The 11,267-nt window shown below is 34.3% G+C and overlaps 1 pseudogene; it reads right to left on the reverse strand.

Annotated features, from left to right (window-relative positions):
• Positions 1-2,355: 2,355 nt before the first annotated feature.
• LOC128289258 (DNA-directed RNA polymerase subunit beta-like) lies at positions 2,356-5,396 on the reverse strand (annotated as a pseudogene).
• Between the last annotated feature and the right edge of the window lie 5,871 nt (positions 5,397-11,267).

Below are 11,267 nucleotides of genomic sequence, written 5' to 3' on the forward strand. Positions count from 1 at the left end.
AGTTATTATCGTCAATTCTTTCATTTTGATAGCTTTTCGATTCCATGGATTATACCTATTCCACAAATACCTCAGATTCCCCTCGTTAATACATAGAGCCCAATAAGCATATCTTGTAGGTACAAATGGGATCCCCAATAGCTGGAACAAAGAGATTCATATGAAAAATAATAAACGAGCCTCCTTGCGCCTCTAAAGATAAATTACGAACTGCCATTTGATCCCCATCAAAGTCTGCATTGAATCCCTTACAAACTAATGGATGTAAACAAATAGCGCGTCCTTCCACTAAAATAGGTTGGAATCTGCCTAATCTATGCAGAGTAGGCGCTCTATTCAACAATACAGGATGTCCCCATAACTTCTTGCAGTATTTCCCCTTTAATCGGCCTTTTTCCCGAATTTACTCGCCAGCAACTCTATGTTCGGAGCAGATGTTGTCTAATTAGACCGCAATTACAAATGTCTGGAAAAGCTCTATTGCTATTTCTTGCGAGGCAATCCACAGCGATGTATATGAAGTGAGGGGCCAACAACAGCCAATAGAACGTCCCGAATAAATCGATTTGCCAAGCAAAGTCTCGAAAATCTTCCTCTTTGCCTTCAATTACATCTGAAAACGACTTGGTATTATGACCGTCCCTCATTGGTTGTCCATAGTTCCATTATCAAGAAGTGTATCCACGGCTTGCCAATTTTCCTGACATTACTAATTCCCTGGCGAATCTACTTGTTGTTAATAGATCGGTAAGAGTATTATTTCGATAGATAACTCTTCTATAGAGTTCATTAATATCCGAACTCATTAGTTTACATATCTGAATGATCGGTCTCAACTCAGGAGGAAGAACCGGTAATAGACATAAAACCATCCATTCTGGTTCTATATTTGTTCGAATAAAATGCTTGGCAATTCCATGCGTCTAACCAAAAATCCTTTCTTCTTCCAATTTTCGATCTTCCATTCATTACCGTGAGGCCTTCTTCTCCTAATTCTTTCCATTCTACCACCATAATCAAAATTCGCAAATCTAGATCAACTAATTGTTCTCGAATAGCACCTGCTCCAGTAGAAATTTCGCGACTTCGAAATGTATCGAAACTTAGTGATAAAAAATTAGGATACTGTATTTCCAGGATTGAATTTCATATTCGAATGAACCTCGTAATCGTAAGAAAGTAGGTTTTTTTTTGCGATGGGCCTAAAGAAAAAGTAGGATAGGGCCCTGCAGTCCCCCCTCAAAATCGGACATGATTTCCTCTCATCCAGCTCAAATAGATTACACCAATAAAAGATAAAGTAAAAGAGTTCTCTTTCAAATTCGAACCCCCAAAAGGTCTACTCTTTACTCAAGTTCCAAGAAACATTTCATTGATTGATTCTTCTTTTATTGATTTAGATTTTCTTATTCTATTAACATTTCAAAATTAGGACATAAATGATGTGAAATTCTTAGTAGTCTACTTCCTCGAATGCTGAATCCTCTTAAATTAAAGAATTGTCATAAGTTTACTTGTATGTGCCCTTCCATTCGATCTCTTAGGTCCTGCGGTACCTCGACGATTATACGATGCCCTTAACTTAAAGCCTAAGCCTATATGCGATGTATAGACTCCTGCAACATATTTGTTTCCTTGAACATAATTTCATTTCTTTCTAAAAGAACTAAAAGAAATGAGACAGTTAATTCCACAAAAGAAGTCTTTTTTTCACGGTACAACTCAAAATTCCTAGTTATTTATTTTTACTGACTCGACCATGACCAATTCCCTTTTATTTGGGAGTATTGAATACGCCCAAATTCTGAGCTTCATGTACTCTTCCCAAGAACATCAGATCCAGGGCAATTCGATTGAATGGGATGACAGTTTCTCATTCTAATCTGTAAAATAATAATTTCGATCAATCACACATCGCAGTATACTAGACCCTCTAATTCTTTAAGAGGTTTGTCTAAGATTGGCGATATAACTAGGAAGACGTTTTCAAATACCATACATGAGTACTGGACATGCACAGCCTTATTTATCCCATTTGATATCTTCGTATCCGAAATCAACAAATCAACTCCACATTGCACAAAATTTGGGGCCCTCCTTTTGATTTAATTACTCGATAATTTCCCTGACGCAAATTCCACTTTTATAGGTCCAAAATTCTTTCACAAAATAATCCATCCTTTTCCGGTTTATTGGTTTTGTAATGAAAAGTATAGGGTTTGTCACCTCTCCAACAGTTTCTCCATTAGGTAGGATTTTCTTGGCCCCAAGCACTTATTGTTGGGGAGAAACTGTCAATTCAGATTGTTGATGTTTATCGGTCGATCATAGAAGAAAAATTCTGATTCATTCCGATTAAGCTTCCTTCCTATTAATCTGGAAGTTCTTCTCAGATACAAAATGATTCAGTTCAGAGCCAAAGATCGTAATTCTCGGACGAGCAATCGAAAGATTCTGGAGCATCTTCGGGTTTAGGTATTGTTCCTCAATGATCGTAGTCCCAAGTACTTCGAGCTCTAATATGATCAGATTTATAAGAAATAAGCATTTCTTGTAAAATATGAGGCAACACCAAATCCCTCTAGAGCCCAAACCTCCATTTCTCCTACCCGTTGTCCTCCTTGCTTGGACCTTCCTCTAAGTGGTTGTTGTGTAACAAGTGCATAATGTCACTGGAACGCCCATGTATTTTATCATCAACTTGATGAATTAATTTCAAGATATAAGGTTTTCCTATTATAACAGGTTGCTCAAAGGGGCCTCCCGTTCTTCCATCAAATATTCGGCTTTTTCCTGGATATTCGGGTTCAAATACCCATGGATTCGCTGTTTGCTTACTGGCTTGATATAATTCGAAACTGGTTTTCTCTCAAGCCTCTTGTTCATATCTCATCAAATGGTGCTATTCGTAATGTCTATCTAGTAGACTCCCTGCTAACCCAAGCGAGCATTCAAATAGCTGTCCCATTCATTGTGAAATTACTCTAATGGGTTGAAGACCATATCAACAGGTCTTCCGTCTTGCAAATAAGGCATATCCTGTCTAGGTAAAATTTTTGAAATGATCCCTTTATTTCCATGCCTTCCGGCTACTTTATCGCCTACTTTGATTTCGCGTTTCTGTGAAATATAGACACGAATCGTTTCCGGATTATAACTAGAACCCCCTTTTTTCTGGACCCATCTCACATCGATGACTCGACCCTCCCACCTATAGGTAATTTTAGACAGGTTTCCTTTAAGTGGATACCTGAATCCCAAGTATAGCCCGTAATAATCTATCTTCTGGAGCATACGATGATTCTTTCGCCACCTGGGCGTTAATTTACCTACTAAAATATCGCCTGTCTCCACCCAAGATCATCACAATTCCATTTTTCCTAAATTGCGGGTAAATGGGCTTCTAAGTGCAGTATTTCGTTGATGATTCTTTCAGGACCTTGGCTTGTCACATGGTCTGAATTTCATATTTTTATGTGAAAAGAAGTATAAATATCTTCATATACTAGACTCGCTAATGGTACCGCATCCTCAAAATTGTAACCTTCCATGGCATATAAGCTAGTACGTTTTTTGCCAGCGAGTTCATACCAACCATGTGGCGCAATCCGCTAAATTGCCCCCTTTTTAATGCATTTACCCGAACCGGGCAGTTTGATGCATACAGTATTTTGTTGGAACGTTGATACATAACTAATGGAATGCCTAGAGCATCTCCATGCCCGATAAAATAATCTTGTCAGTATCGGTGAAATGATCTTTCCCTCGTGATCAGCTATGGCAGGAACTCCTGAATCTAGAGCCACTTGGCGTTCAACCCAGTTCAACAATGCACTTCTCGGAACGAGAAAGACAACTTGGCGTTGCATATAGAACTCATTAAAGCCGATTCGCGTCATTATGCTCGATAAAAGGAATGAGGAAGCTCAATAGAAAAATATTGAAAGGAAAATACTTCGAAGATGAACTTGTTCCCATGCAATATCAGGAATTCTTGGTATCGGAACAACCTGTTCTTCCTGAATACCTGATTCAAAACCAAAGAATTTCCTGCGCTACCATATAATATTCATCTCGACTTGGGGATAAATAAAGCATCTGTGCTTTTGATCTCTCAAGATTTTATAAAATGGACTTTCTAAGTTTAATGACCAATCCTGGCATGAATTGCTAAGGATCCGATAAGTCAACATTGATCCTTCAGACGTGTCAATTGAGCAAATGCGTCCATAGTGACTAGGATGGATATCTCGTGTCCGAAAATTAGTGATTCGCAGTCAATCCTCAGGGCCAAATAACTCAATTTTCCCATGCACTATTTGTGTCAATGGTTTATTCGATCAAAACTTGAGACAATGGGTGTAATCGAAAAAGGATTCATAAGTGGTTGTTAATGGAGTCGAAGTTACAAAATTCTGAGGAGTCGGTATCAATTTATACTAATTGCTCCGCATATAGTTCCTCTAACTACATTTTCTAAACGAACCAGAGCCAATCCGAATTGATCTGTAAGAGATCCGCTACAGAACGAATACGCTTATTTTCAAATGATTCATATCGTCAAGTGTACCCATTCAAATTTCATTCCAATCAACGATCACGGCTGCCAATATATCTCGCGGTAACAAAATGTATTGTTCTGAGGTATATTAAGATTCAATCTCTGGTTCATATCGTCGACCAATCCTTCCTAATTCACATCTTTGCTGAAAGAATTTCTTTTGTAATTCCTTACACAAGGTTCAGAAAATACCGGATCCCCGCCTACGAAAATTGTTGATAAAACTCCAAAATGGCATTTTCTTTTGACCCAATTTTTTTTTCCTTATCGGTCAGGAAAGACAAGAAAATCTCAGGGTGCAAACATTCTCATTTCTCTTAGATTCGAACCCAGGCTGATGATAGAACTAGAATGGATATTTTCTGTTTCCTACTTACGAGCCCATATCCTTGCTTTCTATCAATCTCTAATTCAACCTCCTCCCAATCTGATATTATGGTACCAGTATAGACCGAAATTCCGTTATAGTCAATTCTGATCGATAATAGATACCGGGGCTTTGCAATTTGATTGATCACAATTCTATATTCCATTTTACTATAGAAGTTCGAGGAGTTCATTAAAGGAATGTTTCCAATAAAATTGTTTGTTCTTGCATATCTTACTGGTTTTCAAATTAATCCTGCGGATACATATATTCAGAATATGTGGAGTGATTCATATACAGCATCCCTTTCTTTTATCAACGGTTCCACCAATTGATATGTTTCCACAAATAATTGAAATTCAATTTCTTGCTCTGTATCTTCAATTTTTGGAAACTTATAAGAGTTCTTCTGTTAAGCTGATCCATGAACCCAAAATCCTTCAATTGTATCTGATTCAACCCAGGTATTTGTAGACATTTCCCATTTCATCCCCGGCATTTTAATTTTCCATTTCTCAAAAATCATTCTTTTTTCATCATCAGATCCACAGTCGATCTGTAATGATGGAATTGAATTTCTATTCTGTTTACTGAATCACATGAAATTTTATCTAACTCCATACCATATAATATATGTGGAATATGAAATATGAAATGCGTATGAACGGAAGAAAAATTATCAAATTTTAATTTATATTTATAACAAACAGATACAGAAAAAGAATTGATAAATGCCATTTAGCCGCATGGAGTTTTGTTTTTTATAGAATATAAAAAAATAATTCAATTTCTACCATTATTATGATATTACATATTCCAATCGATTGAATACCAGAAAATGAAAGGAATTCCTGGTTTGATCTGTTCGTTGAGATAAAGACAAAATAATCATAAAATATATATATAGGAGAGTTGATTTTTTCAGCGCTTAATTTTTTCATGGACTCCATTGTTCAAAAAACGATTCGCAGAGATAGATGTTTTACCACTTTTTATTTTTTATTTTTAGTAGAATATTTAGAATATGATTGAAGTGCGTACGAAAGGGCTTCTATTTATTAAACAGTGCAGATATAGCATTTCTATTTATATATGTCTTTCTTTTATTCCATTATAACTCTAATGGAGACAAGACATGGCGTGCTCTATCAAAATTCTATTTTCTTTTATTTTAATCTATTCAATGAAAATTGAAACACGATAATTTCTTGCTGATTCCCTATGGACATCATATCTAGATAGATAAAATACTCATTAGATGCTATAACTGTATAACAACTTGTGCTCTGGGGTTTACATAGACTGATAATTGCTGTTATATTATTATATATACTTGAAATTAAGAAAGTTTTTTATTGAAAAAAATCAATTTAGTTATGTATCCAGTTTTATTTTTATACCATTAGAAAAGACAAGTGAAGAAGAATCGTCCATAAATTTGCAGTCAATAGTTAATGGTTCCAATTTATTTGTCGTTTTACTTTTGTAACTGAGAATCCACATTTTCTTTTCAATAGAAAAGAAAAGATTTTAGATATTGTGTGTCTTGAGATACTATAACCAATTGAAGGTATGGATCCGATCTAAAATGAAAAAAAGGAGATACTCTCCTTTTTTGTTTTGTAACCTTTTGCGACATGGCCGAGCGGTAAGGCGGGGACTGCAAATCCTTATTCCCCAGTTCAAATCCGGGTGTCGCCTGATCAAAAAACTCGAAATCCTAACGTCTCCTAACGTCTAGTTCAAGGGAAAAATAAAGTAGTGGAGGAATCAGTAAATCTTGATGGCGAATTTACTAATGGAGTGGCTACTAGAGGAGTCTTGAATTAGATTGGATAACAGGGTGTCTAATTAACTAATGAATGGTTGTAGAAGGTTGGAAGATACTTTGTATACAGACGGATGAAAGTCTCTGAGTGTTCAGGCATCCAATTAATATTAGATTGGATAGATAATTGGCTTTTACTTAATGAGGGACACCAAAAGAAGAATAAGTCTTATTATTGATACATGTGAGTAACATTCTTTTGATACTTCAAAGTGTTACTGCGCATTTGCTTGTGCTTAATGGTTCTCGATTTTACTCGAAATCATATAAGAGCTTGTTATAAGCGGGTTTATCGAAGTGATTCATCAACGGTGGCGTGTCTAATTCCTTTTCTTTTTGACTCTGCTTATGTTACACTATTATTAGTGAACAATAATGGAAAAATTAATTCCTTCATATTTGTTTCATATTCATAGAGATAGGGGACATAATACACATGGATATAGTAAGTCTTGCTTGGGCTGCTTTAATGGTAGTCTTTACATTTCCCTTTCACTCGTAGTATGGGGAAGAAGTGGGCTCTAGGGGTACTCTAATTGGGGTTGAGGAATCAAACCGTATCAATTGTTTTCTAGATCGTTTGCAAAGCCTTTTTTATTTTAACTATTTATTAGTCTTCATTTCGAAATTCTTGGATTCTAGTGGAGTAATGTATTCTATGAATACCTTTTCAATCAAAATCAAATAAACATTTCAATAATCCCCATGTTCGTATTTCGAAAGTAAAAGGATCCGGATGATAGGCAATAAAAAAATTCTTCCTAAATTTTCTATTTTGATGAACCAGCTCTTACCAGAGTTATGAACGGACAATGAGGACAAGGAACCCCTTTGTTTTCTGTATTTGCTTGTTTTATTTCCCTCCTCTTTACTGTTCAAGAGAAAAAAAGTCTTTTTTATTTAATTTCATTTTAATAAGATCTTGCCTTAGTGTAGTCACATATTAGACACTTACCCCTGTTTTATTTGAATTTCATTTTATGAATGCTTTATTGACTCATTTCATATCATGGATCAAAGAAGTTAAATTCAAAATCGGCAGGGTATACCTTTTCGAAACGAAATACGAAGAAAATTACCATAGAACTCTTTGGATCATCTGTCAGTTGCTCAACGAATTACTTCTTTGGAATGTTCAAAAAAGATTACTTGGTTTTTCTTTTTTTTATTAATTAATTAATATATGCCTATTCCATTCCATTTTTCCTTCATTTCTGATTATTTTAATAGGAATCTCGGTATCCAAAAAATCAAATCCATGAAATGAAGAATTATAAAATCGTGAACTTGCCTTTCAATTATTTCAGATTAATTGAAATCAACACAAATAAAATAGATCAAGCGAAGAAATAAAATTGAGATACTATGTACAGTACATATCTTTAATTGATATCGACATGTATGAAGATACATATTGTGATTCATCTATATTAAGCTTGTATCTTTCTACATTACAATAATGATATAGATAGTATGGTAGAAAGATTCATATTTTTCTACCATACTATCGAGTTTTATAGGATACTGCTGATTCTAGTCCATTCATTTTATTTAAGACGTGATTTGAATCCTTTTTTCTTAACTCCTTGATAAAAGTCAAGTTTCATTCAAATTAATCACTTTGACTGACAGTTTTACGTATATTATAAGTAAAAAGCGGTAGAACTAGAATGAACAGCGCTGTAGCAATAAATGCGAGAATATTTACTTCCATAATTTCATTGTTTTTTACTTCGCAATAACAGGTTTAATCCCATAGAGATGATAAATTTGTCGCTTGTAAATTCAATGCAATGACTTACATTTCAATGACATCGATCGGATCAATATCATGAATAACAATATCTAGGCTATCAAATCGATTCACCGTCGAGAATTGAATAGTATAACATAGGAAGATCTTTTATCCACCGAATACAAAAAGTGATGCCTGGTCCAATCAAAAGAATTCCTTTATTTATATATTCTTTCCACCTCTTTCGATAATCGCCTTCCTTGTACAATCATCTGATGATGTATCATCTGACTGCTTTTCCACTTTCACCGTTTACAAATAGTTTCCAAATAAACCCCAACAAAAGAAAGGAAAAATAAATAAAAAAAGATAAAGATATCGTTGGGAATGAAATTCTGTCATTTATCCTTTGACGAAAACGGAGGATCTATTGATGTATTTTAAAATTTTATCCGTCAGGACTGACGGGGTCGAACCGCAGCTTCCGCCTTGACAGGGCAGTGCTCTGACCAATTGAACTACAATCCCAGGAAATAAAGAAAAGTGTACAACAGAGATAGTCTGATTTCATTCAAGCCATTTCTATTTAGATTTTAGATTCGAAGCCGGGTTGTAACAAACAAAGGCGCAGTAATATATTGATATCCATACGGGTATACTTTGAGTGAGAAGCGACGCGGATTACTAGTTACTAGGAATCCTTTCGTTATTGCCAAATAAATCGATCAATAATCAATTTGAAAATGAAAACAAAAAAGAGTCTTCTTTTTTGTTTACTTTACTCTTTTTCTTTTCATTAAACTTTCTATTTAATGATCCTGATATGAATCTAGAGCGTTATCAAGGTCATAATTTATGAACAACTAAATAAATGAACAAAATAAAAACAAATAGCGGTAGGGATGGATATATCACAAAATTGGACTTTTTTTATTCTTCCCTAATTTTTTTGTTTGGCTTTTCGGGAAAACAAAATACAAAAAATGGGCATTTTAGGTTATGGCGGATCAGCGAATTATTGGGCCGAGCTGGATTTGAACCAGCGTGACATATTGCCAACAATTTACAGTCCGTCCCCATTAACCGCTCAGGCATCGACCCAGGAAGAATCAATTCTAGGTTTATTGATAATCCAGATCAACTTCCTTTCGTAGTACCCTACCCCCAGGAAGTCGAATCCCGCTGCCTCCTTGAAGAAGTGTCCTGAACCGCTAGACGATGGGGCATACTTGCTGACCGCGACCATACTATGCTCATGTAGCAGTTTTTTAATTGTCAATATAATGGAATGACTAGAGGAAAGCTTTTCCATCTTTTATGATTTTCCATTTTAGATTCACGATTTATACTCAGTAAATCATTCATCGCCACTCTATTCGATATGAAATAAATTAGATAAATTCAATCTATTATATAAATATTTATTAGAAATAAATAGATATTATAAAATAGAAATAAATAGATATAAAAAGAAACTAGATTATATTAATAATACAAAGTATAAGATCAGTGATTGGTTTAACATAAACATAAAAGGAGTTAACCTTCATTTTTCCACTTTCATTCATTGATTCACTCATTATTACGACGAGACAGGCATGTTTCTATCTCACACTAAGCCGGTAAATTAACAAAAGTAAATCAGGAATTTTTGGAAGGCAGAAGTTATCGAAAATTATGTGTGTGTTTTTTCTAAAAACTAAAAAATTGGGTTCGGTGGACAAAGCAAATCCCTTCATCACATGTTTCGATAAAATAGATTGGATCTATGTCGAATTGCTAAGGTACCTGTATTAATCAAATAAATGAATTTCGTTCTGTTCTGATAAGCCAATTATGTTTGGCCTTGAAACAATTCATTGCATTGATATTTATCAAACCAATACCAATAAAACCATTTTACCCTCTACACGTTAAGTAAATTAGAATTCTCATTCCTGAGCTACTAGCCACTATGAGTCTACTGCATATACTTATATATATATAAATAGATCTTATCCGTCTACTAATTCATTCAGTAATTGAATCGAACCGCCCTTTTAACTCAGTGGTAGAGTAACGCCATGGTAAGGCGTAAGTCATCAGTTCAAATCCGATAAGGGCTTTTGACTTTTTTTCATAAAACTCCTGTGAAATGGTAGTATTCATATTGAATACTAGGGATGTTTTTTTATTGGTAATAAAACCCAACTGTATATATATAATAATTGAATTAGAAATTGTATAATTTAACTCTAATAAGTTATTATTCTAATGAGTTAGAGTAAATAATTCTAAAAAGTTGAAATTATAATGAATAATGATAAGCCGTCTCTTGAAGCGACAAATATATATTTCTATTTTGTTTTGATTTTGAATTAGATTATTCAATCAAATCCATTGTAAGAATTGTAAAGATTAGAAATCAAAAAGAAAAGTAAGTGGATCTAACCCATTGAATCGTGACTATATCCACTATTCTGATATTAAAATTCGATAGAGATGAAATTGGAACAGTCGATTTCTTTTTATTTCATATTTATTTGGACTCACAAGAATCCGTCGATATTTCCGATTCAATCTTCTTGTTCCTAGGAATAAATTAATATTCTATTCGAGATAAAGAAACATTTATTTCAAGTTACAACCTAAGGCCTTTTCAACATCTTATCTTTCTTTGATTCCAGAACACAACAAGATCCATTTCTATCTATATATTCTATCTATTCTATAATAGATGGAAACCTAAATCAAATCATGTCTTCACATATCAAATATTTCCATCGATACATATGAC

The sequence above is a fragment of the Gossypium arboreum genome, unplaced genomic scaffold (genome assembly GCF_025698485.1).
Source record: "Gossypium arboreum isolate Shixiya-1 unplaced genomic scaffold, ASM2569848v2 Contig00864, whole genome shotgun sequence".
NCBI lineage: Eukaryota > Viridiplantae > Streptophyta > Magnoliopsida > Malvales > Malvaceae > Gossypium > Gossypium arboreum.